At 39.1% G+C, this 21939-nt stretch overlaps 1 long non-coding RNA gene and 1 pseudogene across 1 annotated transcript in view; both read left to right on the top strand.

Moving 5' to 3' along the window:
- The window catches only part of LOC140595450 (uncharacterized), a 55338-nt gene that overhangs the window by 16298 nt on the left and 17101 nt on the right, over nt 1-21939 (top strand). The gene's annotated exons all lie outside the window — the stretch shown is intronic.
- Nucleotides 6928-8692, top strand: LOC112919754 (antizyme inhibitor 1-like; annotated as a pseudogene).

Raw genomic sequence — 21939 nt, 5'->3', positions numbered from 1 at the left:
TCTAAGTGAGATCCATTAATACTGTAAATCCAAATCACCTGGGGTACTTTATAAAAAGGCCCCTTCCTATGCCTAGGAAATCAATATCTGGTGGGGAGGCTCAGGAATGTGCATATCACACAACTCTCTCCAAGCATGATGTTGGCACACTACAGTTTGAGAAGCTTTAAACCCTGAAAGCTTAGATATGACCCAAATAGGCCCACACATCCGCGAGAGAAGAAGGCACTATCAGATACAGGATAAGGATATTTTTATGGCAGGTGACTGGTGCAGATAGAAAGCAGTGAGGGCGCAGATTGGAAGAAGTGAAGGGGTGTTATTTTCCGGCCTCCTAAACCTAGTTTGGGATACTACAGATTTAAACTGAATCTTGTTCAAGATGAACATATTAGGAGCCTCTTTGTTTCAAGCAATAGGTCCTGATTACAATGGAGATTGGATTTCTACTTGTTCTGGCTTAGATCTACTGGGAGACATGAAAACATATACCCCTCTATTTGGCCGCCTCAGGGAGAGGTCCTGTGATAATCAAGTGTCCTAAGTCTGAAATAAATAGATTTAATGAACCAATGCAGAGATGCCAAGTAGCTTTTTGATACGTCAGTCAAGAAAAGATGCAGAGAACGATGAGCCATTCTACCCTGGGACAAAGAGGGGAAAGAGACATGGTCTCTCCCTCCACTTCCCATGTTAAGACATCACATTGACTGAATGTAATTTTAAGTCTTTGAGCGGAGGGTGAAGGTGGATGATGGTGTTTTTCTGGAGTCCTTTCATTGGGTTCCTGGTACCTTGTATCAGTGCAGCTTGTATGACCTACCTCACTTAATGACACACAGGTTAGTTTTTAGTAAAGTACTTAAAATGTAGAATTTGTTTTCTTATGTCAACTAGTAAGGCCTAATCACCCAAGAGAAGGGTTCGTTAACTTGTATTTTTAGTAAGCATCCCCTATGATTTTGTAGGAAACTAAACTAAATAGAGAAGCTGTGGAAGAGAATAAGCAATATATTGGTTTTAAATTTCAACATTTATTCAGGTCACAGTGAAGTCAGGTGTCCAAGCTGCCATTGCACCACTCATTTGTACAGTTTGTAACATTTGAGAGTCAAATTATTGCATCATAAAGGAATTGGTTCTGACAGGATTATCTGTATTTGTATTTTTACCTGGTTCCAGCTGATGATGAAACCCACCTTACCCAAGTCACATCAGATAAGAGCAACACTAAAATAATTTCAAGTAGAAGCCCTCTGCTCAGCAGTCCCCAGTAAACTGGGTGAATGACACTCCTGCATCAGTCCAAATCCCTTTCAAAAATTATACAGGGAGTGATCTGGGATGCCTCGCTATTCTATTTATCTGCCTGTGCTACTGACTGAAAGATTCTAGGCCATTACATGACATTGCCTGCAACTATGTGGTTCCACTCCAGGTTTCTGAGGCCTTCTTAGGCCCCACGTATTGGTTGTACGAATCCCTCAACTACAGATGGCATGTCTTCTGTCTTCAACACTTCCCCTATTTATATTTCAGACATTCCAGAGTAACACTGAGGTTACAGTGGCACTGATTCTTTTTTTCCTTCTCTACTTTTCTTCAAATCCTTGGAAAAGGTAAGGTCAGTGCATATTCTACTGATTTTGGAACTACCTCTTCCCAAGAGGCCCTTATACTTCCAGACCAAGCTCTGGTGCCCTAACTTCTTAGGTTGAGGATGAGTTTTTTTCCCAGGAACTTCTGCAATTCTCATGGCCCTCTGCTCTACCACACTAAGACTTACTTGAACCTGCAGGATAAATAGCTTATGCTCCCATTCCAGGGCTACCACTGCATGGCATGTTCTGAAGAAGTTGCAGCCAAGAATATAGGTAGAGTTTGTCTGCAAGCTGTCAGATGGCTAGATTTTAGAAACTCCAGAAGATATTTTTTTGAAATCTTCTAAGATACAGTTATATCTATCTCAATTTATCAAGTAAGAACATGCCAATTACTATACATACAATTCAACCTACTGCAAGGTAGATAATCTGATTTTACAGATGAAGAAAGGAGCTCAAAAAAATCAAGCAACTTGCCCCAAGTCACAGAGATAGTGGGGGAAAGGGAGATTGGAAGGAGACTAGATGTGCTCCCAGGCCCAACTCCACAGTCTATATTCTCCTAAATTCAAGACCTTTTGAAGTAGAAGGGCTTTAAGCAACCAAATCAGTTGAGATCCTAGTGGATCAAGATTGTATTTCACTGTGGTGTTTAAGGAAATGCAGCTAATTAAACCAAATCAGACAGGTGGATTAATCAAAAAGAAATTTCCGACTCAGGTATTTCCCACTGCTTAATTGCTATCAGTTCAATGAAATCACAGGTCTTGATATACTGCAGCACTATTTGGTGGAAATTAATGTAGAGTCTGCTTTGAGGCAAACAGGCTTGTGCAGTGCAAGGCAGAAGGGCCAAGGTGACCATCTGGCTGAATACAGTCAGGCCCATCAGGTGATCCATTTCAAAATATCCATAGGCCCTAACTGACCAGCGGGTTACTTACAACTAGACACAGTTCCCAAAAAAGGGAAGATTCCATATGTCACCATATCTCCTCATCTTCCCCCCCCCTTTAAAAAATGGCCCCCACTCACTGCCTCTCCTCTGCTGTCCTGCTCACAGCTCCTTGACCTGTATTCAATAAAATTCTATCTCCTTTTTTCTGCCTCGGGTGAACTCTCACTGCCTGCATCACTGGCTTCCACCCCATCGTTGCCCCACATTTGGGGGCCCTCAATAGATGGAGAGATAACCCCATTTAGGCACCATAATTAAGTCACCACTTTTGAAAACCTAGAATTCAGATGTTGTGAATATGAATCATGCTTTAAGTTTCTGTAAGTGGAGTGCAACTTTTCCAATAAGTTTAAACTGATCTGAAACCAAATTGTGTTAAGTGAGAAGGCATAGCTTTCCTTGAACAATGAATATTAGTATATAATTAGTAAAACTATCTTAAAATTCGAGGGCCTAGCAAGCTTCAGTCAAACACAAGGTAATGTTTGGATTCATCTAACAATGAAAAACATTCTCTTCTATAAAACTGTTAATCTAAAAGCTGGAATACACTTTTAAAAAACATTTATGATACTGAGACTTGGGTATATCACAACTGAAAAGAGCTCTGAATTACTATAATCCATAGGTTCTGATGAACCTTGAAATATCATGTGGCAAGGTACTAAAAGGGTAGAAAGACAGGCCACCCCCAAATATTCCACATTGGCATAAAGATTCTTTTGAGCTGAAGGCAAATGAGAAGTAAATACAAGAAAAGCTCTCTGTTCTCCCTCATTTACCTAAAAGCAGGACATAAATTGATAAAGGTGTCCCCTCCCCTTCTTCTAAAACTCTTATGTGTCTTTTTTATTTTTACACTCTAATTTCAGAACACTCTGACACCAGATGTGTGGGAGGCTTTCTCACCAAGAAATTCTCAGACACCAGCTGGGTGTCCTACAATTTAACTCAATTCTGAAATTAACTGGAGGTAGCTTCAGATCCCATAGGTTAAGGGCTTAGTCCTGCAACACATTCTTCAAACGTCAGTCACAAGTCCAGGTTGTTACCTGTACTTCTGACCAATAGGCTACAAATTGAAGGTTCTCACAAACCCCTCCTTAGTTTAAATCTTTCACTAGTATGGCTCACAGAACTCAGGAAAACAGTTTACTTGCTAGAGTACTGCTTTATTATAAAATATTGGAACTCAGGATTAACCAAGTGGAAGAGAGTCATAGGGCAAGGTACGTGGGAAGGGGCTCAACTTTCATGCGCTGTCCAAGGGAGCCACCCTTCTAGCACCTCCATGTATTTAGCAACCCTGGAAGCTCTCTGAACCTCATCATTTAGGATCTTTATGGAGGTTTAATTACACAGGCATCATTGAGTGAATCATTGGCTGTTTGTAATTGATTGAACCTCCAGCCCCTCTCTACTCTCTTTTGGTCAAGAGATGGGGCTAAATGTTCCAACTCTCTAGTCACAAGGTTGATTCCTGTGGGCAATTAGTCACCATCCTATTGGTATCTAGGGACTTTCCAAAAGTCACCTGATTAACATAAGCTCAGGTGTAGTTGATGAGCCTTATTTATGAATAACAAAATACACTTTCACCTTAATCACTCTGGAGCTATTTGAGGACAAAAGACCAAATATTATGACAAATGATGTTTCTATTGCTCTAGTAACTTAGGAAATTACAAGGATTTGGGGAGCTGTGGGCCAAGAATGGTGGTCAAAGACCAAACTATATATTTTTTTATTATGTCACATTGTCACTCCTCTTTACCAAGAAGGACACAAGTTAATAATCAGAGACAACTTTAGACCCTTATCAGCCCAGAGTCTGCACAGGTATCTACATAATAAATTTTACTAATTAGTTCCTCTCTTCCATTGACTCCCTCAATATTTACCTTCCCACAATTTGCCATCCTAGAAACTCAATTTTTTTCTTTTGTCATTTCTCTAACAATTTACTGTTCTTTTGTTAAGATGCTACATAAACTCAAAGGTCTAACCAGCCCTTTGAGTTACTCATCACTGAGTTCTCCCACAATGTCCGTGAAATTCTATTTTTCTCTTGATAATCTTTTATCAGTCTAATTTGCAGAGCCTCAGTTAAAGAACCTAGAAGAGTAGAGGGAAAAAATTTTGTTTCCTCTCCTACAATATTGTCGATACAAACTGAACAAGCCTTTTAGACTCTCTAAAAGAAAGAAAGAGAGTTTTATTTGAGCTCAAGTTAGAATAACTCCCCAGGAAACATGGTCTTAACAGGGAAGAAAGTGTTCCAGAGAATGAACAGTTTTTGAGAAGTATATACTTTTTTACATCTCATAAAAGCTAAAAAATTATAGATTAACATATAGATAGGAATCACAAGTTTTAACATCAAGGAACTCAAAGAGTAGAAGCATTAAACAATACCTTAAGAACAAGATGATTTTCCTTTAGACTACTCATTTACAAAGCTTGGCAGGCCATAGACCAGGCTTTTGGTTTAAACAAAGTTTATGTACAGTCAGCTGACTTAGAAAGAAATCCAAAATGGCTTCCCTTATATTCAGGCCGTTAGACAGGTTTTCTCTCATCAGTATAAGAATTAGACTGTTTTAAATATGAGAATGCAATTTTTATATTGCCCCCTTTATGCACAAGAAAAATGAAATTCAAATATTAATGCTTCACATCCTGCAGAGATTTGAAGATTATGCCACTAGCCACACTTACTTACTTTCCCAGTTCTCAAGGAAAGAGATTCATTTTTCAGTTACTGATGATGAGGGTTCTAGGTTTCAGGGACTACTTAGAGAGAGTCAACAGTTTAAAAGACAGAACCTGAGGGAAACAAAAAATAAAAGGAGAAAATTTCCTTAAGCCTAATAAGGAAAAGCAGCAAAATGAGGTAGGATGCTCCATGAGTATAGATATGTGGTTTTATTTACAAGGGCAATCTTGGCATGCCTTGCTTCAGAACAGTCTTCATTAAAATTTGCTAAGACGGTAGATCTTATGTTACGATTTAAAAAAAAAAATCAATTAATTCCCACAGTCTCTGGCTTTTTTGCTCAGCTGCAGTGGTTTCTTTTTGCCCACCTTCTCTGCCTCTTCTCATCCTTTATAACTATGTTTATGAACATACCCTGACAGGGAAAACTGCATTTTTTTTTTGTGGGAGACCTTGGAAAGATTATGAAGAAACAGTCAGTCAGTGGTCAGTGGCAAAACATAATGGCTCAGATAAAACCATTCTACACAGAATGGCAAAGTGCAACTCCTCTCCAGCTGTACTTGGGATTTTGGCAGCTCTTAGAACTGGATATGCTATGAGTCAACAAAACTCAAAGGCAACCTACAGAATGGGAGAAGATATTTGCAAATGACGTGTCAGATAAAGGGCTACTTTCCAAGATCTATAAAGAATTTATTAAACTCAACAGCAAAGAAACAAACAATCCAATCATGAAATGGGCAAAAGACATGAAGAGAAATCTCACAGAGGAAGACATAGACATGGCCAACAAACACATGAGAAAATGCTCTGCATCACTGGCCATCAGGGAAATACAAATCAAAACCACAATTAGATCCCACCTCACACTGGTGAGAATGGGGAAAATTAACAAGGCAGGAAACCACAACTGTTGGAGAGGATATGGAGAAAGGGGAACCCTCTTGCACTGTTGGTGGGAATGTGAACTGGTGCAGCCACTCCGGAAAACTGTGTGGAGGTTCCTCAAAGAGTTAAAAATAGATCTGCCCTACGACCCAGCAATTGCACTGCTGGAGATTTACCCCAAAGATATGCAGAATGCAGTGAAACCCTGGGACACCTGCACCCTGATGTTTATAGCAGCAATGTCCACAACAGCCAAACTGTGGAAGGAGCCTCGGTGCCCATCGACAGATGATGGATAAAGAAGCTGTGGTCTGTGTATACAATGGGATATTAGCCATTAGAAACGACAAATACCCACCATTTGCTTCAACATGGATGGAACTGGAGGGTATTATGCTGAGTGAAATAAGTCAATCGGAGAAGGACAAAAATTATATGGTCTCATTCATTTGGGGAATATAAAAAATAGTGAAAAGGAATAAAGGGGAAAGGAGAAAGAATGAGTGGGTAATATCAGGGAGGGAGACAGAACATGAGAGACTCCTAACTCTGGGAAACGAACTAGGGGTGGTGGAAGAGGAGGTGGACGGGCGGTGGGGGTGACTGCGTGATGGGCACTGAGGGGGGCACATGATGGGATGAGCATTGGGTGTTATTCTATATGTTGGCAAATTGAACACCAATAAAAAATAAATTTATAATAAAAAAATAAAAATATTCTGTATCTTAAAAAAAAACTGGATATGCTTGTTCCAGTAAAACTGAAATGACTTTAGTGCAAGACTTGATTGTATCTCCAGAAAACATCATTTACATAAGTCCTTGCAAGCAAGTGTCTCAAATAAAGTATGCAGTGAAAATTGGAGTGATTCTCATGACGTGACAATGAAGTCGCACTGAAGAAAATTGCATGTAATCACCCTAATGCCAACATCTTACTACATATTGCAGCAGAAGACAATATTGGGGGCAAAGAGGGTAAGTTAAAGTTTGGCACTACCCTGAAGAACTGTAGGCATCTCTTGGAATGTGCTAAGGAACTTGATGTCCAAATAATTGGGGTTAAATTTCATATTTCAAGTGCTTGCAAAGAATCTCAAGTATCTGTACACGCTGTACCTGATGCTGAATGTGTATTTGACATGGCTGGAGAATTTGGCTTCACAAGGAACATGTTAGATATTGACAGAGGCTTCACAGGAACTGAATTTCAGTTGGAAAAGGTTAATCATGTTATCACCCCTTTGTTGGATGTCTACTTTCCTGAAGGATCTGGCATTAAGATAATCTCAGAACCTGGAAGCTACTATGTGTCTTCTGAGTTTATACTTGCAATTAATATCATTGCAAAGAAAGTTGTTGAAGGGATCCCTTGGCTCAGTGGTTTAGCACCTGCCTTCAGCCCAGGGCATTATCCTGGAGTCCTGGATCGAGTCCCACATCAGGCTCCCTGCATTCCCTGCATGGAGCCTGCTTCTCCTTCTGCCTCTGTCTCTGCCTCTCTCTCTGTCTCTCATGAATAAATAAATAAAATCTATTTTAAAAAAGGAAGTTGTTGAAAATGATAAATTTTCCTCTGGAGTAGAAAAAAGCAGAAGTGATGCACCAGCCTTCATGTATATATGAATGATGGTGTTTATGGTTCTTTTGCAAGTAAACTGTCTGAGGACTTAAATACCATTCCAGAGATTCATAAGAAATACAAGGAAGATGAGCCTCTGTTTACAGGCAGCCTTTGGGGTCCATCCTGTGATGAGCTTGATCAAATTGTGGAAAGCTGTCTTCTTCCTGAGCTGAATGTGGGAGATTGTTTTACCTTTGATAACAGGGGATCAGATTCTCTCCATGAAACATCTGCTTTTAATGATTTTCAGAGGCCACCTGTTTACTACATGATGTCATTTAGTGATTGGTATGAGATGCAAGATGCTGGACTTACTTCAGACACAATAATGAAGAACTTCTTTGTGCCTTGCATTCAGCCAAGTCAAGAAGATAGCTTTTCCTCTGAAGCTTAAACAGGCATTAATGCTTCTTGAGATCTGAAGTTGCAGGTTAAGCTTGCCTGGTCTACATTCCAGTGTGAAACAAATTCAAACAATCTTACGATGTTAATTCTCTTGGAGACAAAATCTATTAATAATAGCTATTTGGGACCAGATGAAATCAGCTTCCATCTATAATTCATTGGGGGGTAATCGGGAAATTTAGATAAAGTATCCAGATTTAAAATTACCAGTTTGTCCTACCCCTTAACCATTTAAAATAAAATATGCCTCAAAATGGATGACAATGGAGATGGAAGCCCATTAAATGGGTTCCCCACCAAATCATTCACATACAAGTACAGTTTTTATACTAAGGATTCATGTTAAAAAGTCTTGTAAAGTTAAATGTCTTTCACCCAGATATATCAAATGTCAGAGGAAGACTAGTGTGACTTCATTAGATATGTTTAGTGTATTTACAATGTATAAATTTGTGCTTTGAACTGTAGTTTAATAAATGTAAAATTGCATCATAGTATTTGTTGTATTTGACCTAATGTAGCCCTTGTATGATTGCAATGAAATTTTGTGTAGATTTTACTGTTTTTTTTTTCAGGCTAAAACTTTGGGAAAGGGGTTAGCTAAGCAAAGGTAGTTTTGAAATTTTTGCTTTGAAGGTTTTTTTTTTCTTTTATATCCCATTTAAGTTTAGTTTGGCTCAGTACTTTTTTTTCAATTATTTAAATAGTAATTTAAGTAAAATAGTAAATCATTCTGAAGTTCAGATTCATGGAGAGTTGATGTGCAGTAAGCACGATGTTTAACAATTTTAACCCCAAAAATATTAATTCTGTATAAGCCAATTGTAATAATTAACAGGTGTTTCTGTATAGATAGGATGCATAGAATACCTTAGTAAATCTTTGAATTACAAATCTTTTGGCTGAAATGGAAGATTCTATTAAAAACTTTGGATAAACTTGGGGGGGGGGGATAAAATCGTAGAGAATTCTGCAGTGCACTAAAACTTAGAGAAGGGCTACATCTATATCCAGAAACCTGATGCTCTTTTGCAGGGAATATTATTTAAACTGAGAGTTGTAGGGAGTGAGGTGAAGCACACCTGTTCTCAATTTCTTTTTTTTTTTTTAAGATTTATTTATTTATATTTATTTATGATAGACATAGAGAGAGAGAGGCAGAGTCACAGGCAGAGGGAGAGGCAGGCTCCATGCCGGGAGCCCGACGCAGGACTCGATCCCGGAACTCCAGGATCGCGCCCTGGGCCAAAGGCAGGTGCTAAACCGCTGAGCCACCCAGGGATCCCCCTGTTCTCAATTTCTTAATTGCAATGATTTCAAACTCTAGGAGTTCTTGTTTTAGTTATGCTTAGTTTATTATTTCCCATTTGTTCAGCTTAGTAATTTTAATTTCTCTCGTACTAAAATTTTGTGACTGGGGGAAGGGAGTTAGCGTTACTAACCTGACAGTTGTTGCCAGGAGTTTGCCATTTCTTATTGTTGTTCATTGCTAGTATATTAGTAATCCTAGACCTCAGAATTACAATAGTGATCAAATAACATAAACAACAGGGGTCATTTTTTCCTAACTTACTCTATGTTCAGATGTGGAATTTCTTCTCCCAAAAGGAAATGTGACTTCACTTTGACACCAAGGGACAGAAAATTCTGGCTGTGCTGCATAGGAGAAGTTTAGGATGCACTTAACAGCTGGTTTTTACACCTTGATTTCAAGGTGGAAAGAAATTGATCATGAATCTCTAATAAATTTCAATCTAAACCAGTAGGTGCTTAAGATTTTTTTATTTGATTGATGCCCATTTGAACTTCATCGGTTCTAATAATTAAATTTAAGGCCCCAGTCCATTGTCATCTGTAATTACCCTTGGACTTTACCAAGGTGTAATACGGGGTTTTATGCAAAGTTCCAAGCTACATACAACTTTTCTAAACCGTAATAAAGAGGAGGAATTATTCTCAGCCTCCTTTACATGTTGTGCTTTGTGGTCCAGAAATGACCGACCTTTTAGAAAATGGTACAACTTTGAGTCTTTGGCTTGACTCTATAGCTCTGAGCTTCATGGCATGTCAATTTGCCATGTCAACTTTGCCATAGTCATAGGACAGTTGTTCTATGTATGACAGCTCAGAGTTGCAAATATCACATGTGAATGAGACGGTAACTTTGAGAAATGTCTGTATTGTATTCGAAGACTGTTCGCTATAAATCTGAAATTTGAACTTGATGTAGTTCAATTTGGTATGCTAAAAAGTACTGAATTAATGTAACAAATCTTTTTTTTTTTTGCAATATTGTAATCTCAGTTCAGAATTTAACTGAAAATATAAAACCCAAATGATTCTATATAGTAAAATAAACTGTAAAGGTAATTTGTGTGGGATTCTGAATATATACGATAAAATGTTTGTATTCCTCCTTAAAAATAATTAAGTAAAATAATAATAATAATAATAATAAAGAGAACAGAAGGAAACTTAGAGGCAATGTATATGTTTAATGCATAGATTGAAGCAATGGTTTTATGGCTATATACTTATCTTTAAACTCATCAAATTGTATACATTAAAAATGTATAGCTTCTTGCATGTCAGTCATACTTCAATAGCAATAATTATAAAAAAAGAACAATAGTCATCACATGGTTATGGCATATGTCTCAAGTCCCACTTTGAGGCTTGCTTGGTCTCTGATAACACGGTAAGTTGGCAACCTCCCTGTTCCTGAACCCCTAACAACAATATCCAAACCCCAACATTACGTTCCCCAGAACATATGGAAACCAAAGAAAAGGCGCAGAGTGTGTGTGGCTAGAAACCCGGATGAGTGGGAATTTCTTATATACACCTATACTTGTCAGAGAAGAATGCACTGAAAGATCCTGAAATCCACTAAGCTAGGGTTATATTAATAATATGATTTAACATTAATATTATCATGATATGCTCAAAATTGATCAATAACTACCATTAAAGTGGTAACTGAGGTGTTTATTGATCACTTAAACTAATTAGATTTTTTCTCTTCCTTACTCCTTTATATTATGAAAAACTCCCACACATCATATTTTTATCATCTTTATCATTAAGAAAATTTTATGATACATAATTATGTAGTTCACTATTGAAATAATATAGTAATGGAGTTTAAATGGCTAGAGTGCAGAGTAATGGAGAGGATACAGGGATCTAGGTGCCTAAAGTTGACAATATCTTCAAAGGAAAGAGGCAAAAAGAGCTAGGCCATCATATTTTCTTCCAAGTTGTTCAACATGAGTCATCAAGGTTATCCCAGAGACAGGAACCCAGAGCAGAAGCACTGTCATGGGGGGAAAAAAAACTATGCATTCAACTGAAATGTCTCAAAAAGGAGGAGAAAATGTCAAGACTTTCTCTAATCTAGGTAAAACAACAAAAAGCAAGAGAAAGAAAGTCGTAACACAAACAAGCATGCAGTTGAAACTGTTAAAGACCAAGTAACTTCTCCTTTCCTCCAAATACAAAAAAAAAAAAAAAAAAAAATTACCTAAGAAACAAAGAACCAACAGAGTTTCTGAGACCAATTATGTCTCACCTGAAGTCAGAGAGAATACTGAGCAGATCAAGAAGCAAAAGCTTAAGAGAATAAAGGATGACTTGACCCACTGCCCCTGCTAGAAATGGGTGGTCTCACGGAAGTCATGGGAGAGTGATGAGACACTGTCATTATTTCCTTCTCAGCCCTCCTATTGTTTTGAAAGCTCTAGTTGACAAGAAGCTCTGATACTATTTGCCCAAGCTTCCTCTCAATTTCCCCCTGATTTTTGGCTTGGGACATAGTCAGCAATACAGCATAGCATCTGAAAACCTGGAATGGGCCTGTTTTTGGTAGGACCAAAGGTCACTTCAGGAATCTGTCTAATCCTAGTATTTTTGTTGACTTTTTTGAAATGCGATATTCAGCACAGTGAGCAATAGACAAGAAAAGGGGGAAAGCATAACACAAATAATCATGCTGTCCAATGGGGGTACTTCCTGCCCTAGATTGTTTACTTACTCCTCCAGAGTAAGGTTCTTTGGCGTTTATTTAGGCCTGTATTTGCTTCTCTGGCTGCCTGATCTCACTCTGGTTCTGAGGAGAAAAGTGTTCTATTAAAACATGGGCTTTACTCCTTTGGGTCTCAGTTTCCTCATCTATAAATTAGGTGTGAAAAATGCATGCCTGACCACCTCCCAAAATGGTTGTGAGACTTAAAAGAAGATAAGTTTACTTTGGGACTTGAGGGAGCCCAATTAAAGACATCCCTTAGTCATGCTATGAATAATTGAGAAATAAGACAGATGAGTATGTCCTATAGAAAACTATAATACCACATTTATTAGTGATAAAGCTAATGACTGCCTCCTGGCTGACACCTTGATTGCAACACTGTGAAACAAACTGAGGCAGAGGTCAGAAATGTGGCACTGGCTTCATCAGAGGAGGTAACACCTGCCCTGCCTATATCACCCAAGGTATTGTTTGCAAAAGCAATTCTGTTCAGTACTGAACAGTACTGAACAGTACTGAAAAGTACAGGGAAGTTATAAACAACTGAAGTGAGAACTAAGCTTAGAGCCAATGTACCTGTGAACAAAAAAAAAAGTTGTGCAACTGTAGCAAATCCATTGGCCTGTATCAAACAGGTACAGTCACATTTAAAGGTGCATGCTGAGGTAGCCAAACATAATAAGAGGTTCCGTTCTTCCCTCCAAATGCTGAGGAACACTAATAGGACCCAGTACACAATCCACACTAACGTTGCAATCTCCTCCACTCTGCAACTTCTTGTATCCTGAGAAAGTCCCAGAATTTCTTGTACACGTAACTTCCAAACCCTGTTTTTAAGCCTAGTTCTAAATAACTTTTATTTTCCCTCTCCCCACTGCACCTGTGTTCTTTCCCAATAAGTAAGAATCCTTTTTTGTCTGTTTGTTTTGTTTTGATGGGGAAGGAGGTGGAAAAGAACTAAAGAACACTAGGTTATCCTTTGCCACAGGCTAACAGTGAAATGTTAATAATTTTTAATTTTGGCAGGAACACTGACACCTTCCCCTGCTTCCATTATGGATAAGTGTGTACATCATGTCTTACAGTTAGGGGAAAATTTTGTGCCTGAGAATAAACTAAAACAAACAAACAGACAAATGAGGATACCCTGTCTAGATCTTGAAGCCTGAGACTTTCCTGTAAGTTACTCACTATTAAAATAACTTCATTCATTCCTGACTTTTGCAGATCTGATGCATAAAGCTATGTGACTGTGCTAGTTACTAAGTTATTCTCTCTCAGCTCCAAACCACCCTTCAATATCCTACTTTGTGATGCATGTCTGGAACTCAACAAATCACATTTTTGCAATGGCCAGCTCATGCCTCCTCCTCAGAGAAGTGGATTCTAGCTCCAAATGAATTACTCTCTGAATTCAGAGACAGCATTGCCAACCAAACAATATCCCTTCCTCAGAGGTCTGAGTTTCACCTCCGTGGGATCTTCCTCCAAACTTCTACGTTTAAGTAATTCTTTTATTTTGCTTCCACGGTCTGAGGAAGAATGACTGCTTCTATGATACTTAAGTGTTCTGGTTTTGCCTTTTATGTTGCTTATTTAACAACTTTATGCCTGGTTACCAATCCTTTATATTGGGTTATTTTTGTTAAAGTAACTGGTGTGGTTTCTTTCTCCTGACTGGGCCTGATAAATATAGAAATTTGTCTCAGGAATGGTCCTAGAAAACGGATCCTCAAAGAGGATTTGAGGATTGGTTGAGTCATATCCTTGAACTGAAATGCATTGCTGAGCTCCCTATTTACAAATGGGAAGTGGAATGTCAGTAAGCCATAGTACTTTAGTTTTCTATTGCTTTGTAACAAACTAACAGATAGTTGGTGATCTAGGCTTTCCATATTATTCTCCTCAAAATTCTTCCAGTATGTGCCCACCATCTGACTCTACAACCACTCCTGCATCTTCAAGTATGTGTCATGGAATCATCCCACATCCGGTACCATAATCTAACTTCAACAACATACATTTATTACCTCACAGTTTTTGTGTATAAGGAGTTTGAGCACTGCACGGGTGGGTCCTTTCCCAAGTCATGTGGTTATCAGCAGAATTAAGTCGATTGTAGGACTGCAACCCACATTTTTTTTGCTAGCTATCAGCTGGGGAACACTCTCAGCTTCTAGAGGTCACCCAAAACTCCTTGCCACCCGACACTCTAATTGGCCCTCTTAATGTCTTCAAAGCCAATGAGGGAGAGTCTCTCTAGTCTGTTAAGATGGAGTCTTAGGGATCCCTGGGTGGCGCAGTGGTTTGGCGCCTGTCTTTGGCCCGGGGCGCGATCCTGGAGGCCCGGGATCGAGTCCCGCGTCGGGCTCCCGGTGCGTGGAGCCTGCTTCTCCCTCTGCCTGTGTCTCTGCGCCTCTCTCTCTCTGTGTGACTATCATAAATAAATTAAAAAAAAATTTTAAAAAAAAAAAAAAAAAAAAAAAAAAAAAAAAGATGGAGTCTTATATAATTGATCATAGAGATAACATCACATCACCTTTGGCACATTCTATTGATTAGAAGCAAGTGGTGGGTTTCACTACTACATAGGGTAAGGAATTATACAATGGTGTGACTCATGGCAGGGAAGATCATCTGAGAGTGTGTCTACTACAGTGTGTGCAGTGACACCACAGGCCACATATTATCAACTATGGTCGATACTGTTACAGCAGTAATGATGACTATAAGGACATGGTGATGAATGGATTTTTTTTTAGTGCATAGGGATAATTACAGATGGAAAATGAACTCAAGCCTTTAAGCACTCAACTCACATCATAGTCATAGAACCAGAGAGTTTCTGTGGTAGCCCTAAATTTTTTATTTCTTATAGCTACAAAATCTCTCAAGTAAAAGTTAGGACATTGACTGAGAAAGAGTGAGATCCCAAAACTTGGAATGGGCACATCTTTTTGGATTAAAATGAAGGAATGTTCTTTAATTTTTTTAAAACATTTTATTTATTTATTCATGAGAGACACACAGAGAGAGGCAGAGACAGTTGGGACATTTGGCATCCCAATATTATTTAATTCTTAAGTCCCACCTTGCAGAACGGGTAGGTTGCTCTTCTTTGTCTGAGTAGGCTAGTACCTCCCTGCTCCAATCATCTGTAACAATTTTACCTGAAGCAGTTGCCCAGTAAGGGGATGCCCATCTCTTCAAGATCTGACCACTGATCCGTGTTGCCATAAGACCCATAACTAGAGTAATCCGATTGCTTCAAGGAGATAAGTACAAAGTTTGACACAGGAAGAAACAGACTACACTCTAAAATACTTGCAGGGGCACCTGAGTGGCTCAGTGAGCATCTGCCTTCAGCCCAGGGCATGATCCTGGGGTCCCAGGATCGAGTCTCACCTCGGGCTCCCTGAATGGAGCCTGCTTCTCCTTCTGCCTGTGTCTCTGCCTCTCTCTGTGTGTCTCTCATGAATAGATAAATAAAATCTTTTAAAAAGAATTAAAAATAAAGTAATTGCAAAATTTTGCTAATTTATATTGGCAGAAACCTGGTGAATATGCATATGAATGGGTTCTAAGGATATTTGAGTAAAGGGGATAAAATTTAGCTCTAGACAGGCCAAATGTATTGATAAAGATGTACTTACCAGTGGTTTTAGATTTAATGAGTTGACAATAATACACTTTTATTTTTATCTGGCAGGATTAGCAGCCCTGCCTTGGGGAAATGACAGATCATCTGCTTTTTGCCCAGATTAGCAGAAATCTTGATTGTCTTGGAGTCTATAAAACATTACACTGGTCGCACCACACTAATTACATTTATTGGTCTAATGACCAGAAGTAGCAAGTTCTTAGTTGTCTTAATAAGGGGTATGGGGTCGGAGGATTCCACTCTCTTATTCCCATCAAGTGCGATGCCAAGCAATACCGGGCTATTCCTCACATTATTCTTGCCTTCTGACCAAAGGCATAATTGTTTGATTTTAATAAGGGATACTTGGACCCCATTACTTTATAGGGGCCTGCTACCTCAGTAAATTTCCTGGGAATCCGATGGTCTTGAACATGTCAACATATTCTTTCGAAGGTAGGGGATCCCTGGGTGGCGCAGCGGTTTAGTGCCTGCTTTTGGCCCAGGGCGCGATTCTGGAGACCTGGAATCGAATCCCACGTCGGGCTTCCGGTGCATGGAGCCTGCTTCTCCCTCTGCCTATGTCTCTGCCTCTCTCTCTCTCTGTGTGACTATCATTAAAAAAAAAAAAAAAAATTCTTTCGAAGGTAGACTACAAGTTGCTGCCCCTTACCCTGCCTGTTCCTAAAGGAAGCAGAATGCTTGGTGGGCCTTTTTTATGGCAGAGGCAACATCATCACACTGACTGTTACATAGGGTTATTTAGCAAGTAACTGGAAAGATTACCAATTGTTGTTGTTTTACTTTACTTCTCTGTGATTTAAGTTGACTTAAGTGTCAAGGCCCCATTTTAGCTGAGAGCAGAAAACTTAAACTTATTGACTCAAGCTTTTTAATTTCATCTTAAATTGCTTATAGAAACAGAGATAGGAAGCAGGGAACATTCTTCTGCTCTTGTGTTACTAAGCTTATCTCATTTTTCATTTGTTTTATTTTAACTGACAGTTTTGACTGGGTAGCAAGTGTAGGCTGCAGTGCAGTGTGCTGTTCCATTTAGGTATTATGACCAAACTACTAAAGACCAATGATACTCCAAGTGTGTAAGGCATGTATATATGAAGCCTATTGTAAGCTCATACTCTCAGCATTTGGGAGCAGTTTATTATTATCCCATTTTAGAACAATGTTAATCTGAAGTTAAATAACTTGTTCAAGGACAGACAGTTGGAAAGCTGAAGAACCAATGCATGTGCCCATGCTCTCTGAATTAACCAACATGGCAATATTGCCTTTAGTAGTAAACACATGGTACTTCAATTATAGCACTTACCTTGTTCAAATCTATGCTTAATATTCTCACTGAATTATAAATTAAGTAATGCTAAGTTATTGTTTCTTGGCATCCCCAAGCCACTCTACAGAGTGCCACACAGAATGGGTGTATATTAAATGTTTATAGGATTTCACAGACGTATCTCTGCTCATGGTCACAGGATATGTTGAACTGACAATCAATGGGAATCACATAAGGCTTTTTCCTTCCAAACCCAAACCCAAAGTCAAAGAATCTTCTAAGTTACATTAGAAGTACAGCATCTGTGTACTCATGACTATTATTTTTCTCTGTTGCTCCATGCTTTCCTTATGAAATCTTCTTTATAACTTGCCAAAATAAAAATGCCTTTCCTGTATCAGCAAAAACATATTCTGAGTCTTTTGACCACAATAAGATAGAAATTGTATGACCAAATGACAGAGATCTGTTATAGAGTTCCAGTCTCTTATTTCCAAGAAGTGCAATGCCAAGCAATACCCAGATATTCCTCACATTGTTGTTGCCCTCTGACTGAAGATGTAATTCTTCAATTTTTGAATTGTCTTAGACCTTAAAGCTAGTGGTGATATAATTGACTCCTGTAAGCATAATCTGGCAACCATATATACTAAGAGCAAAGAGGTATGCAATGACAAAGTTTAACTGCAGGCACAAACTATGGGCCCATGTGATATTCAAACATAATCCTTTTTTTTTTTTTTTTTTGGTCATATTCAGGACACCGAGGTTCAAGCTCTTCCCTACTTCTTTTTAACATGAGGCATAACCTTTCAACAAAGGAGTATTTATCAGGGAATTTGCCAGCATTACTACCTAGCCATCAGTGTAGATAAGAAAAGTGACATAGACTTTGACAGGCTTTGCTTAAGAACAATAGATGACGCTAATCTATTTGCTCTTCAGGAGACTATAAAATGATGACCAGTTGATGTCAGAGGGTTGTAGGCTCCATGTAGTAGATTTTCCCAAGTCCTCTATAACATTTGTCAACTACAAAATTAGAGCACATGTCTCAAGACATTAAGATTGTCTTTTGGTCTCTGTATATATGTATCACTTGTTAGGATATTCAGTACTCTATCCCACATATCTGGCCTTCCCAAAATCTCTGGGGAATTCTAGACTCCTGTTGTGATACATGCTTGGCTCATTCATTCATTTAGCATGCAGTTTTGAGAGCTTAGATTGTGGAAGACACTACTAAGTCCTATTATAAAATAGATTATAAATGGTAGACAAAGCAGACAAGGCCCCTGTCCTTGAGGAACATGGAGTTTAGTAGAAGAGCAGGAAATTAGAAAAGCGATGGTGCTATGATAAAGGAAGCACAGGGTGCTGTGGGGGTTAATCCAGTCTAACTAGGTAAGAGCAGCTTACCTAGTAGAGGTGATGTCTAAATGGACACCTGAAGGATAAATTAGTCCTCATCATATGAAAAGGAGATAGTGGGGGTAGGAGGTGGGAGGTACTCTGTAGGTAGAAATGAAAGAATATTGAAGACAAGGAAGTGTGAGAGAGGAAAGAAAATAGTTGGATTGGGCTACAATGTGGGAGGGTAGATGGGGTAAGAATTGAGGCTGAAGAAGAAAACTGAGTTAACAAGATCAAACGCTCCCAGGACATAGAATAAGAAAAGCACTAACAAGTGTCTGTGGGGCTTTTTAACAAGTAAGTGAGAGCAATCTCAGGGTAGTAGTAGGGGACAAAGACTGGGTAGCAATGGATTGAACAATAAATTATCTGAGGTGCAGAAATGGAGCCCATTCATGAAATTTGTTTATGGGAACTCCCTCTCATAAGGAGAGTGTGTGGGAAGAAAATGTGGGGTTAAGGGAAGAGATATATATGTGTTTTACAATGGTAACATGTTTTATACTTGTATATGTTACATCTGTATATTTATGTGTATGTATTGTATCTGTATAAGCAATTGTCTTTTTTCCATCACTGCCCCAATCTGCCTAGTACCCAGTCTCCCCAAAAATATGATCAATAACTGTTACTGGTTTATGTATCCTTTCAAAGTTTTTTATGCACATATTAGAGAAGATTCATTGTATTTCTCCTTATTTAACACAAAATACAGCATACATACTCTATAGAGTTTTCTGCATTTTCTTTTTTCAAATATCTCTTGTAACTCTTTTCATAACAGTACATTGAGAGGCCTTATAAATTTTAAAAGATGGAGAGTATTCCATCGTATGGATGCACCAAATTTCCTTAACTAATCCCCTATTGATGGACATATTTTACTATTGTGAATAATACTACAGTGTATATCACTTTGCCCATATGAAAGCAAGGCCACTGTTGGCGTATCAGTGCTGTCTTAGTTAACCTTGCATTACTCTCTACTTCAGAGACACTGAGACAAGGACTTGGGTGCAGTTAGTTTAATGAAATGTAATCGCAGGACACAGGAGTAAGGGAACAGAGAGAGCAAGATAGGGGAGAAGAATAAGTCAATATTAGGGTGTATTTTAGACGAGATCGGGCGCGTTCAGGGTGGTATGGCCGTAGACTAGGGTGTATTTTAGAGGTTCCTAGGACCTCCTAAGAAGTGTACAGAGCACCGCAGAATCGTTCATAGAAGGACAGAAGGACAGTACTTTCATGCATTGCCTTCCATGCCCCACTGGATCAAGGTTGCCCCTTCTCTCACACTTTAAGGACTAATTTTATCCTAAGGAAAGAAAGCTCAAATAAGTCTACCGTCAACAGAGATGAGGCTGAGGTCATAAACTGTCCACTGCAATGTGACTGAGATGTGGCTGAAGTATGTGATGTGGTTACTAGAAGAAACATCAATTATATTTGCCTTTGTGAAAATTAGAAAAAGGTGTTCCATCCAGGCTGAGGCAATCTTGCATTCTCATAGCATCTCCGTGCTAATGTTGAAAAGGCTCCTTTTTGGGACACCTGCTAATGTTGAAAAGGCTCCTTTTTGGGACAACTCAGTGGTTGAGCGTCTGCCTTTGGCTCAGGGTGTGATCCTGGAGTCCCAGGATTGAATCCCACACCCGGCTCCCTGCATGGAACCTGTGTCTACCTCTGCCGGTGTCTCTGCTTCTCTCTCTGTCTCTCATGAATAAATAAATTAAAAAAAAATTTTTAAATGAAAAGGCTCCTTTCTCTAAGCTCTTCTTACCTATGCCCCAGTGCCAAGGTGTTCAGTTAACGAGGAGAAGACAGACTGGATTTCAGCAGCTTGACCTAAAGATACTCAAACATGAACAACATGCATAATAGTACAGTGTGCTCCGGGGTACACGTGTGTCAAGAGGATATGTTCCTCAGAATGAGTCAGAGGTATAATCAGGGTTCTTTCCCTGACTTAGTTTCCTCACACGTTTGCAGTGATAAATGCTTAGCTAGACTTGAGGGGGCTCCACTGCCAATCCTGGGCCACTCTTTCTGTACTTCCTCCTTTCTGATACTTTGCTCACAAATTCTATCTGCCCTGGGCCTTTCATGTTCCAAACTCTATTCCCTAACTCAGGGAGACCTCTGGGCTCTGCCTGGGTTTCTCTGGCCTGAAATCTCTCCAGTTGTTGAGCTTAGACACTCAGAAGGTTTGCCTTGCTTAGTTCCAATCTCTCCCAGACAACTGTTCTTTGCTACTTGTTGATAGCCAATCTCTTCCAAATCATTATTTCATACATTTGGTCTGAACTTATAGTTATCTAAGGTATGAAGGTAATTACAGTACCAATTACTCCTTCTTGCCCAGAAATGGGATGCGTTTCTTTTTTTTTTTATTTTTTTATTTTATTTACTTATGATAGTCATACAGAGAGAGAGAAAGGCAGAGACATAGGCAGAGGGAGAAGCAGGCTCCATGCACCGGGAGCCCGATGTGGGATTTGATCCCGGGTCTTGAGGATCGCGCCCTGGGCCAAAGGCAGGCGCCAAACTGCTGCGCCACCCAGGGATCCCTGGGATTCATTTCTAATCTTAATAAATACTTCCATGCAGGCTGTACCAATTTCTTTTTTTTTTTAATATTTTATGTATTTATTCATGAGAGACACAGAGAGAGATCTGAAGAGACACAGGCAGAGAGAGAAGCGGGCTCCATGCAGGAAGCCGGATGTGGGACTCGATCCCAGGTCTCCAGGATCACGCCCTGGGCCGAAGGCAGGTGCTCAACCGCTGAGCCTGTCCCAGGCTGTACCAATTTCTACTCCTAGTTGGAGCACTAGTTGCAGCAGCTCTTAAGTGCCTGTGTTCACTTGCCAGACACAAGACAGAATGTTATGGGTGAAAATGGTACCTTACAGTAGCTTTAATATACATTTATCTTACTGTATGTGACATTTAGACTCTTTTAAGATATTTAAGAACCATTTGCATTTCCTTTCCTATAAACTCTTTATTCATATTCTTTACCCATTCTTGCTGGGTTGGTGGTATTTCCTTAATGATATAGCGAGGTCCATTGCTTCAAAGGGTCACATCGCAAGTGAAACTCACAGCAAGTCAAAGGATAATGCTGCCATTATGGTGCATCCTATACCACTGGTGTTCTATTTATGAAGTACCATCATATTTTAGATTTTATCTTAGTATTACTCAAGCAGAATACAAAACTGAAAAAAACTTGCTAGTAGCTACAATAATATTCTCAACACATGAGAACACACACATGTCAACATATTTTGAAGGTAGAACTTCAAAGACAGGTACATGTACTGCTATCTGTAAGTGCATTGAGGTAGGGACCAGATCTTATATT

Source organism: Vulpes vulpes, chromosome 14 (genome assembly GCF_048418805.1).
Source record: "Vulpes vulpes isolate BD-2025 chromosome 14, VulVul3, whole genome shotgun sequence".
Classification (NCBI taxonomy): Eukaryota; Metazoa; Chordata; class Mammalia; order Carnivora; family Canidae; genus Vulpes; species Vulpes vulpes.
This window is presented reverse-complemented; position numbering and strand designations above follow the sequence as displayed.